The sequence below is a fragment of the Cupressus sempervirens genome, chromosome 2 (assembly GCF_028749045.1).
Source record: "Cupressus sempervirens isolate cs-2001-9-10 chromosome 2, ASM2874904v1, whole genome shotgun sequence".
NCBI lineage: Eukaryota > Viridiplantae > Streptophyta > Pinopsida > Cupressales > Cupressaceae > Cupressus > Cupressus sempervirens.
In genome coordinates, this window is record NC_143119.1 from 725,751,186 (window position 1) to 725,764,207 (window position 13,022).

General features: G+C 35.4%; 1 protein-coding gene across 1 annotated transcript in view; it reads right to left on the reverse strand.

Moving 5' to 3' along the window:
• The window catches only part of PKL (chromatin remodeling factor CHD3 (PICKLE)), a 132,262-nt gene that overhangs the window by 59,867 nt on the left and 59,373 nt on the right, over positions 1-13,022 (reverse strand). The gene's annotated exons all lie outside the window — the stretch shown is intronic.

Genomic DNA, 13,022 nt, shown 5'->3' on the forward strand with positions numbered 1-13,022 from the left:
TTGAAGTAACCTTAAACACAGCATATTCAGAAAAAAAACAATAATTTCAAGGGCAAGTGGTGCAAGTTACTAATCCTGTTCACCTCAGATATCTGAAATAAGAGTTTCATTTATCATAATGATAAAACAACATGAACAGGCTATTCTGCAACAATTGTGCTCCTGCTGTAAGACTGGTGAGGCTTGGTTCACACTCAAGCTTGATAATGAGGTCAAGACTCAAAACTCAAGATGACAAATTTGAATCATGTGCAAGGTAGCTAAAATTGAAAAAGTCCCCTTGGTCCCATAAGGAAGTATAGTACTTGAAGTTAGCATAGTGTCTAAGCTGGGAACTAAAAATCATCATTAAGTCACCTAATTTCACGATAATATCAGTACTCTGAACCTACAACAGAAGTATGTCTTACTGAAACAGTGAAACGTAAACAAATTTATCTTCTAAAAAAGTAGACTTGCATATAATTTTAGATTCAGGTTTTCTATATTCATCCACCGTGTGCAGCTAATTGGTGATCTGTGTACATTTAAATAAAGAAAATAGATATCATGAGTTACATCAACAGCATGTGCACTTGTAATGTTAAAAATTCAAGCAAAGAGAACGTGCATGTGGAAGTCAGAATAAAATGGAATAATTGGACACTAAAGTTACAAGTATTATTGCTGATAGATTAACAAATAAAGCAAAAAAACAGTTTTCTTTAAGAAAAGAAAAGTCCATTCAGATTAGTCAAGGCTGATAAATGCAGATTCCAAAACCAATCTAAACAATAACAACTTTAATCATGAAACAAAGGAGAATTTTGTGGTGTCCTCAGCAGGGAAAAGTGCTTCCATAAGTACAATATATTCTGTTTCCAAGATTTGACCTCGACTTTACATTCAATTATTTTTGGGTTGGAAAAACCTAATCATTACATTAACAAAATTTTAAGACTTTGGTTGTCTCATATGTCTTGGAAGGGAGTAGACAAACTCCAGAAGGATGGGTGTTTGCCTTTCCTCATACAAACTGGACCTCGAATCTAAACTTTTTGCCTGGCAACATCCTATCTAAATCAATCTGCCCGTGCCAATGAAAAACTTTTATACAAGGTATGAAATAGACATACTTCACCATTTTTAGTTGAAACTTTATGTTTTGAGGATAAATTTTCCTTTCAAATGGTAGATTTTTAGCTTATAGCTTCATCACTTGAAGACATTTTAAAGATTTTTGGGGTGTTTATAACTGAGAAAGAGCAGCTGATACCAAGATTTCCATGCAGGTAATATTTTTTCAGTTAAATGAAAATACTGGGTGTAAATAAACCTCCAATTATGAATATAAGAGAATAGCGAGCTTGTCTTTGTATCCAGTTCTGCATAAGCAGAATTCGTTATTTATCATATGAAAAATCTTCAAATAATACGAATTCAAAAAAGGATGCATTGAACTCAAAAAAGGGATACATTAAAACTGGATTTAATTATCCTGAACGAAGTTAAACAAAGCAAATTTGAATTTTCCTCCAAAAAGATCAGATCTAACATCACAAGATAACTTGAGCCAACCTTAACAAAAAAATATAGCAGAGTATGAAGATTGGCAGTATGTTAATCAATTGAATGCCATAGTCTTAGAACATGAGACATCTCACTGTAAAGCAACTAATATACAGGAAGCTTCCAGTTTTGAAAGCCAAAAGCATGAAATTAAGTACCATGGCACAACCAATCACCACCCACTTCCATATAAAAGTCGGCATAGGCTGCTTCTTTGATTATATGTCAGATATTTTGGATAAGCTTATTTTACTAACCTAATATTCATTTCCCGGGGAATACTAAACAGAGACCTTAACTTGTATAACGTTAAAATGTCCAAGCAAGACCATATATTAAGAGTTTGGCATAAATGTCAAATTTCCTTTCATATTTTGCAAACATATAATATTAAATATCTTTATTAATATGAATGTCCTTTGGATTTCTGCAAATTTCTATTACTCCTTAAATAAAATACAAAGACATTTTCATTTATATATTGTGCGCATCCAAATTTCTTGACACAACTGTTAACATGAATAGCACAAAAAGGAACTAGCATAGATTCATGCAAAAATAATTTCATTAGAACATGCTTCTCAAGACATCTTTAGAAAAATTGAAAGAAATGTTTATCTGTAGAGCAACAGAATACAAGGCATTTGCTAAAATATATTTGTCGAACTATAACCAATGGATTTAGTGAAATTCATTAAAATTCATTACGTATATTTATCCCAGAGTTACAAGACTCTGCCACACTGGCTGAGTTTCGGTGACTTGCCAGACATGCCAATTCTGGATGAGTCCTGATGGCTAGTCTCAGCCAGCACAGCTGCCTCAAGAAATCAAAACAAACACTTCAAACTTTATTTTTTCCACTTATATTTCTTCTACAACCCTAAAATTTATTTCATTTCATCTGGTTGACAAAAGTAAGAAGAGAAAAGAGAGCTGTGATGAAAAATAAGAGTGCATTGCAAGGCAACTGAGAAGGAGAGAGCAAAAATCCATCATCAAATCGTACTTGTGCAGCTGCACTCTCACATTTGATGAATCAGGAGATGTCAAAGTTCAATTGCAAGGAGTTTGCATTTGATTTTAAGTTTGATTGAAAAGGCAAGCTTGATTTATTTATTTTAATCCTCAAACTACTTTTTTTTAGCTTTTTTTCCATTTCAATTCTTTTCCATATTATATTGTACTAAATCAAAGAAAAAACAAACCCTACATAAAAACAATAGGACATTGTTTTGTATGGATTAATTCAATAATTAGAAATCACGCTTCACAAATGTTAGCTTTTTTGTAATTGTGTCAATGCAACACCTATTGAGCAGTTTTTAAAAAAATAACAATGTCTACATCTAGAAACCTAGTTAGAAAAACCCTTTGGAGAGATGTTGACATTGAACTTGGACAAAAAAAGGAGATGCAAAATGTACACATTGCAAAACAACTTTTCATGGAGGCATAAATAGATTTTAGCAGAGTAACAAGAATTGCCCAAAAATCGCCTAAATCGGCGATTCAGCGATTAGATTCAGCGATGGCATTTTTTTGGAGTCGGAAATCGCCATTGCCGATTTCATCAGGTGAATCGCTTGAATCGGCGATTCAGGCAATTCATCCAAAAAATCGCATGAATCGCCTGAAAAAATCGGCATGAATCGCCCGCGGCTAATAAAGTATAGACTTGTAACATTTTAAAAAATTGCCTATTTTTTTTACTTTGTTTTTGACCTATTCTCTTTGTTATAACCCTAAAGGGCCTTCTATTTGTCTAACATGAGTAGAAGAGAGGAAAAGTGAGAGAGAAGAGAAAAGAAAAGCCATAGGTTTCTAACCGGCAAGAAGAAAGAGCACAAAAGAGATCAGCACTCCATTTGGGGAGGCCATCAATTGCATTGGGAGCATTAAAGAGCCAATCTCAACACTCCTCAACTCATTTGCAAGAGGTAAGTGCTCTTTTTTTTTTTGCATGTTAGTGTATTATGCATTTTTTGTTAAATTTTTATAGTTTTCAAGATTTTTAGTTTAGATCTTGAATGTTATTTATTTTTACTAAGTTGCAAACTAGGGTTTGTTGTTTTGTAGCTTTTATTAGCTTCAAACTTTGATATTTTACATATAAATTTTTATTGCAGCAGCCTTTGCTTTCATTTTTCGCAAATTCGCAATGGGTAGAGAAGATGAATGTTGGAAATATAACGAAGAGTTTCCTGGAAGAACCAAATATCAAACAAAATGTATTTTTTGTAAAGAAAAAATAACTTTTGGGGGTATTTATAGATTGAAATACCAAATTGCTACTATACCTGGACACGATGTTACAATTTGCACGCACCAAACTCCTGAGGCAAAACGCACTTGCTTAATGGCATTAGAAAAAATTGAAAAAGACAACCAATAGGAAAATGCAACTTGAAGGGTTAAGGGGTATTGGCTCCCCTGTTCTCGCATCCGCATCCGCAGCCACATCCACATCTGCATCTGCATCAGCTTCTGCATCTGTAGGTTGTGTTGGAGAGGGTTCTTCTAGGCCTCCTTTTTATCCTAGTTCTTCTGCTCGTGCTAGTGCTAGTTGGTCACATACCGAGACAGAGTCCCACACCAACCTATTGCAGCCTAGAGTGCGGAAAAACAGAATGGATAGTTACTTTGTGCCCCGCACTGCTCCTGGTTCCCAACCCACGCTTGAGGGCATGGGTTTGAACAAGGAGATTCATGATGCTGCCAGAAAGGAGATATGCAAATTTTGGTACTTTTGCAACATTCCATTTATTGCAGCCAGGTAATTGATTCTTTTTTCTTTGTTTTCTTTAAAGTTAAAATTAAAAGTAAATGTAAAACTTTAATTATATCTACTTGTTTTATAATTTGAGTCTTTGATATCTAAATTTTTATTTGTGACAGGGCTCCTTATTGGCAGAACATGATAGATGTGATTGCTATTTGTGGTCCGAGGTTTAAAGCCCCAACTGAGGCTGAGTTGAGCAGATACCTCTTGGATGAGATGGTAGAGGACATGAGGGCTGAGCTCGAGGAGAACCGAAAGGAGTGGATTGCAAAGGGTTGCACCATCATGACTGATGGTTGGACAGATAGAAGGAATAGAACACTCCTCAATTTTCTTGTATCCTGTGGAGGTAATTGATCATTCTACTTTCCTACATACATAATTGTAAATTTTGATTTGTTGAATGCTAATTTGTTGATGATCCATTTAATTTTAATATTCTAATTCGTTGTTTTGTTACTTGTAGGATATACCATGTTCATCAAATCCATCGATGCTTCCGCACATGTAAAAAATGCCACATACTTATGTGAGGCTATTGAGGAAGTCATAGCAGAGGTGAGAGAACAAAATGTGATACAGGTGGTGACGGATAATGCAGCAAGTTATGTTGCTACAAGTAAACTTTTAACTTTTCAAGTTTTGAAAATAAATTTATTTGAATTTTGAAATTTGAATTTCTAATTGACTTAAAATTGTTGTAGGTAAACTTTTGATGGAGAGGCACCCCACCATATTTTGGTCCCCTTGTGCAGCACATTGCATTGACCTCATGTTGGAGGAAATTGGCAAACTTGAGTTTGTCAAGTCATGTGTGGAAAGGGCAAAAAACATATGCAAATTCATTTATAATCATTCATTTGTCCTTAGCACAATGAGGAAGTACACAAAAGGCAAGGAGTTAGCTCGCCCAGGTATCACGAGGTTTGCCTCGAATTTCATCACCTTGCAGTCCTTGTTGACATCAAGGGATGAATTGAGGAGCATGTTTGTTGGGCGGGAGTGGATTTCCTCTTCCTATGCTATGACCACTGCAGGGATAGATGTGGCAGATTGCATATTTGATGAGGATGGTTTTTGGAAGCCCGCTAGAGAAATCCTGCACGTAAATTTATTGCAATTTAACATTTAGTATTTTACTTTTACTTTAAGTTATATTATTTTATATTTAAGTTTTGACTCAAGTTTTTTGTTTTACTTTATATGTAGGTCACTGAGCCCCTTGTAGCTTTGCTACGAACTGTTGATGGGGAGAAGCCCTCTATGGGCTACATTTATGAGGGCATGGATAGGGCGAAGGAGGCCATCAGAGCCCAATATGCAGGAATGCAGGAGAGGTATGGCCCTATTTGGGACATCATTGATAGGAGATGGCAGAATCAGCTCCATCGACCCATCCATGCAACAACTTACTTTCTGAATCTGGCATATCGTTTCCGTCTTGAGTTCAAGGCGGATGTAGAGGTTCTCACTGGCTTATACATAGTGATGCAGAGGTTGAGTAGCGATGAAGATAGTGCTGCTGTGATTGTTGAGCTAGACCAATTCAACAATAAAGAGGGGCCACTTTTCTCTGGCAGGATGGCCATAAATGCTCAGACAACACTACAGCCAAGTAAAAATTGAATAATATATTCAATGTTCATGAATCTAGATTCTAAACTTAAAGTTGATTATGTAATTTTAGAGTTAACTTGTAATTTGTAAATGAGACTAATTGTTTCTATTTTCAATTTTTCCCTTATTGCAGATAGATGATCGCAAATGTTTGGGGCCACAACCCCAAAACTTCAAAAAATTGCCATTCGTATTCTGAGTCAGCCAAGCAACGCTTCTAGATGTGAGCGCAGTTGGTCCATGTTCGAGCACATCCATTCAAAGAGGAGAAACAGGTTGACAGTGCAGAAGTTGAATGATATTGTCTTTGTTCATTGCAACCTTCGTCTTAAGATCGGACAGATTTTGGGCACTGACTCCTCTCCGATCATTCTGGAGGAGATTGATCCAGAATCAGAGTGGCTCACAGAGGTTGTGGACCCAGTCTTCACTGAGGAAGACCGTTTGTGGGTTGACCAGGTGGATATAGAGGCTGAGGCAGCTAGAGCACGTTCTTCAGGCATTGGTAGACGCACACGTGCACGCACAGGCACAGGCCCTAGCGACGTTCATGAGCCCATCTTACATGCAGGAGATATGGCTCGGCAGTCCTCTAGGACCTACATTAGACGCCTTGCTACTAGGCAGACTGGATACTCAAAGGCTGAGGCTGAGGCTGCAGACGAGCTTCAGGATGATGTTGAGGGTGATGATGATGACTATGAGTCTGAAGCTTGAGCTAGAGCCTTATTTTTATATTTTGTTTACAGATATTGATACTGAATCATTGATAGACATATGTTTCAAACTTTCATGGATCTTCATCTTAGATTCTTACATACATTTATGATTTGATGTCTTACGGATCATCTTACATACATTCTATGATTTAAATCATTATGATCATTTGATTTCTATTTACTTCAGCTAGCCTACAATTTACATTTTAGATAACATAGTTACATATGTGATGGATTTTATGTTCCATGTTTATGTATGTTAAGTTTTTACTTCTATTTGATGATGTTATAGTGTGTTTAAGTTATATTCAATAAAGGGTGCATGAAATAAGTTTTAAATTGTTAAAATCTTTAAATTTAAAGGGTTTTTTCAAATTTGCCGATTCATCGCCGATTCATTGCCGATTCACGATTCGATTCGGCCTTGCCGATTCCGATCCGATTCCGATTCTTGTTACTTTGGATTTTAGTATCATCTTGCATGCGTTCCCATCCATGATGCTATGGTATGTGATCACACACTATCTAAGGTTGTTTGTGAAGTTTGAGAGTGCAATTTTAAACCTTTTAACATGAAAAAAGCAATGATAAAAAGGCAAAGGTGTAATATCCCCATCAAAATAAGATATATATAAATGAATAGATAAAAAAATAAATTTATTAAATAATAATAATATAATTGTATAGTTACAAGTTACAATTTATAATAACTATATTACATGGTTACCAGGAGACCCGTCTCCTACACTTGGAGACCCGTCTCTGAGTCCCCCAGTAACGGAGACACGTCTCTAGGTACCGGAGACGTCCCCAAAAATGTTTGGATGCAAAAGGTTTTGGTTGCCATCTTCAAAGTCCCCCAACCAACAATTGATGTCTCCCACCAAAAATATTGAGCATAAGGCATAATAAAACTCCTAAATCTTATCCTCTATCATCACCCCTTAAAAAATTGTTATTACTTATATCATATATGTTAGTAATTATAATGATAGCCACTATAGTTTTCCAATCAATTTGCTTAATTGCCTCTAGAAAGACTTGTCAATGATGTATAATTATTTCTTTATTAAACAACAATTAACATCTCCAAGTACCCCTGTCTCCTATTTTTGAAAATTAGCCGTACCAGTACCAGTACCAGTCTCCAAGTACCCCAGTCTCCTGGTAACCTTGCTATATTATAATATTGAATAATATATTAATATTAAAAAAAAACATATATATATATATAGCAACAATCTATATAACTTAATTCCAAATATTTAAAATATAAGTGAATCAATAAACATAAAGATCCTACACTAAAATTTAAAAAATTCGACAAATTCAACTTTAATAGATCCCTTACCAGAATTATCAATCTTACTCTTTTAATTTTCTACTATCTTAGTCATTTCCCTAATGATTCTAACTAACATAAACAAATGAGTTTGAAGTTTGTTGTGAGATGCAAAATACCAAGGGTGTGCTCTAAATATCACAAGGAAGCCTCTATATTCAGCCTCCAAGACTGACCTAAGCTATTCAAATTGCAGACTCGAATTCAAAATGATAGATATTCAACAAAATATGTGAAGTATGTAAAGGAAGGAATGCCCTCCTAAGTCCCCGAAGATTGAAAGGGACTCTTGAAATCAACAACCCCATTTTGATAGAGCTAAGGTTTGTAACACTATTAAACTAGGGTATGCCTCTTTTATTTATGTAATTTGTTTAGGACATTTGTCCAGGGCAAGACTGGAGGTTTTCTTCTTTGTTCTTTCCTACCAGTGCCTGTTTGAACGGAGACTTGTGTAATCTTTTTGTCATTTTTAATAAAATATTATATCACCTTGGCCTTTTACCGATCAAAATATATATATATATATATATATATATATATATATATATATATATATATATATATATCATGGTTACAGGGAGACCCATCTCCCCCCTAAAAGTCACGTCTCGAAGACTTTTCGCATCTCCGAAGACCTCAAAAAATGTTGGAGACTTCATGACAAAGTCTCCTAAAGTCTCCCAATCTCCTAATCCAAAAAGTGAAGTCTCCCTGAAGTCTCATGATAAAATATAAATGCAAAATATAAAATTTAATAATTTTATATATTTTAGCCCTCATTCTAATATTTTTAATTGAAAAATTAAGAGCAATGAGATACAATAATTTGATTGTGTGAGTTTTGAAATATTTGACTCTATATTAATGTGACATTACTATTATTATTTACTTTAGTCTTTTAGTCTTATAGTATTACTATTTTCAAATCTTGTATTTAGCATTAGACTCTTTAAACTTTAAAAAAAAACTTGCCGTCTCCAAGTAACCCCATCTCCTATTTTTGAAAAATTGTCGTACTAGTACCAGTTCCAGTACCAGAGACCTCCAAGTCTCCCCGTCTCTTGGTGACCTTCATATATATATATATATATATATGAGAATTAAATATTATTATATAAAATGATTAAATATTAATAATCATGATATAAAGTGAATTTTATTAATATTAACATATTATATAATGAAAAGTTCGCATCTTTTCTCATATCAAGGTATATAAAGGAATATCAATCACCCAAAAAGACATATAGGAGAAAAATCAGATATATAGAGTTGGTCTACAAAAGTCAGTCCAGAAATTTAAGCTAAATAATCTAAGATCCTGACAAGGGACATTACAAAAGGGAGGAATTAACTACCATTGGTGGTGTTGGAGAGGCTCATTCTATGCTCCATTTCATCCTAGTGCTAGTGATAGTGCTAATGCCTGTGCTTGTGTGGGTGTTTGTGCTGGTGTTGTTGCTAAACTTGGCCCTCAAATTTGCAAATCTACGATGCATTCATACTTTCCACCACACACAAGTCCCACTCCCCAACCATTTCTTTAGAGCATGGGTTGGAACAAAGAGGTGCACAATGCAACTAAACTTGTAATTGGAGACTTTTGGTACTATCACCCCATTCCATTCCATGCAGACAGGTAACTCTTATTTGTTTGATTGGTTTAAAATTTATAGTTCGCTTCTTTTGTCCCATGAATTTTTTTATTTTAGATGTACGTTGAATTCAAATTTAAGGTTAACCCTTATAATACTTGTTTTTTGTGACGTTCAAATCAACTTATTTTAGAAATTTGATTGATGCCATAACAATGGTGGGGGGGGTTTTGCTATAGAAGAATAGGACACTGCTCAATTTCTTGTTTCTTATGCAGGTGACTGTACTTCCCTCAATGCATTGAATTTGATTCAGCAATTAATATTATGCTTTATTGAAACTTGAATTACTGATTCTTCTTCTTTTTTCAGGCAGCACTGCATTCATGAAGTTAATTGATACCTCAAGAATTGTTTAAAATGTCACACATATTCGTGAGGCTTTTGAGTAAATCCTACTTGAGGTGGTTGAGGAGAATGTGGTAATGCAGCAAATTATATTGCTGCTGGTAGACCTTTTATGGAGAGGAATATTTTGGACTGCATGTGTCCCGATTTCCATGACCTCATACTGAAGGATCTTAACAAACTTCCATGGATCAAAACATGTGTGGATATGGCCAAAATATATAGACATCCATGGGTCCTTAGCCTAATGAGGCAATACACAGGGCTAAGGGAGCCAGCTCATCCTGGAAGAGTTTTGTTACTAATTTCCTCACATTGCAATCCTTGATTCAATAAAAAGTAGCTTTGAGGTGCATGTTTGTCGATAAGTAGTTGACTTCCTTATCCTATGCCAAGACTACTACATGTATTGATGTGATAAATTGCATTTCTTATGAACAAGGCTTTTGGAAAACTTGTGAAGGTAAAATGTGATTCTAGTTATACATCATGTTTTAATTTATATTAATTTTTCTTTTACTTTCTTATTCCTATTCAGACTTAACATTTCACAATATTTCAGTATGACACTGGAGAGGGGGGACGTCGGGATGAGTTTTTGGGATGGGAAAAAAGGGCCTCAGTTTGGGGACAACAGGGAGGTTGGGGGTTTGGGAGGGAGGGAGAGGGGGGAGGGATGCTGCATACTATACATAAAGTACATGAAATGTTAGCTATGAAATGGTGTTTCAATATAACATAACAAATTGAAATACTTGTGCATAGTGAAATTGCAACACGAACTAGAACCATTGAACATTCAACATAGTAACATAGTACATACTACATACCCGACAGTAACATTCATATATCGAGATTCAAATAGAAATCCAAATTATCAACAAATAGCTATATCAAATATTAATTACATCATAATGATAAAGATGATTATAATGAGTAGCACAATGAATGATTGGAATAATGTCAATATTAAAATGAGTACAGAATCGTGTCAAAATGATAAAATGTAGTGATGGGAAGCCCCTAATCATCCCCCAAGCCAAAGTACCCATCACTAGAAGTACTAGCTCATGGTCAACTTCTGCAAAAGGAACATCAACCAACCCTACATCTCTTTATTATGCAACCTCATCCTCATCAAAATGAGACAGGTCCTCTAGCTCTACAGCCCAGCATGTTGCTAGGCTCTCTTTGTACATGTGTCTCTTGCGATCTACAATATGCAAGACACTATGTGCAACAAGCTTATCCCCTCTCTTAGAGATAAGTATGTTTCTCTTAACGGAGTGAACGTAGCACCCAAGCACGCAAGCACCCAATTAGAGGTAAGTTTATTCCTCTTAATAGAGTGGATGAAGCACCCAAGTACCCAAGCGGTGCGGCGATGGGTGCGGTTGTGGAGCGACAACACTTGGGCAACAATGGGGGTGCTTGAGTGCACCAAGTACATGTCTGGGGGACATCACTGCACTCGGCTTGGGTGGGTCTGGGGCCGAGTGTGCATCCCCATGTTACATTGCAATATTTGCAGTTCACCAAGCCCTTAGCAGTTCTCCTATAAGTTGTTGACGGAGAGAAGCATGTAATGGGATACATATATGAGAGCATGGATAGGGCCAAGGAGGCGATAAGAACCATCTATGAGAGAGTTGAGGCTACGTTCTCATAGATCATTGAAAGATGGTACCTCCGGCAAGACAAACCCCTCAATGTAACCACTTCTTTCCTAGATCAGGCAATCCTATACCGCTCTGACTTCAAGGTGGATGGTTCTAAATGGGCAGTGATAGAGCAGATGTCAACTAGTGCTACCAGCCATATAGTCCAAAAGGTAGACACCATTACTAATGCACAAGAAGAGCCATTTTCTCATCACATGTGCAAAGATAGTTAGCCAACATTGCAGCTAGGATAAAATATATTTATGGCCATAATTTAAGTTTAGAAATGTAATTAAAATTTTCCTCTACTTATATTATTATTAAATGTTGAAACTTGAAACTTAAAATTGGAAATGACATTGAATATTTTTCTTTTTCTCATCTTGGATAGATGATAAATGTTTGGTGCTAAAATACCAAACCTTCAAAGCATTGCCAACATATCGAGCTAGCCCAATGCTTCGAGTTGAAAGTGCTTCATCTATCACTGCCTCCTCACCAACAAGTAATGACCGGTCAAGCAATCTTTCACAGAAAAACACATAACCCAAAAATCAGAAAGAATGGTATTGAGCAATAAATCAAATTGCACGATTCATGGTTAGATGTGAATGCCATACAATCTACCTGTCTATAGCTGCAACATCATAATGAATTTGCCTTACCTTCCCAGACTCAGTCATTTTCATCAGCAAACAATTCTTTTGGCGCAATAATTGTCAGTGGAGAGGTTATATGATCTAGTATGTTACATCCCAAATTTTGACCTAATTTTAAATTTATTTATAGCCGTTAGATTAAATAGATTTTCTTCAATATCATGTGAAGAAGGTAGTTAAATATATCCGTTGTATTCATTATGTTAATTGTTTAATGAAGATGGTCATTATCCATTATTTGTCATGTGATGTTTAGCAATTGTTTGATTTTGGAATTATGGTTAATAATTGAATTCTTTATCCATATCAAATGTTATTATGAAATTATTATGTAACTTGTTATTATCATGGAAATATTGCACAGGTGATTGCAGGAGAAGATGAAGGGGGGAAGCATTGCTAAACGGGATCAACGGAATGGGATAGCAGCTTAGTCCAATTATCAGGTTGACAGGTATGACCATAAATTGCCTTGGTAAGGACAAATTGCCTTGGTAAGGACCTAGCGAGTTGAACTTCAAGATACAATTGATGGACCCACATGAGCTATTAAATAACATTTTAAAACATAAATTAATTTAATTAAAAATAATACATACCTCAAAAGGTTTTTGATTGATCTTTCCACCACATCATTATAATGTATACCTATGTACGTACACATAGATATAAGAATAAAGTGACACCA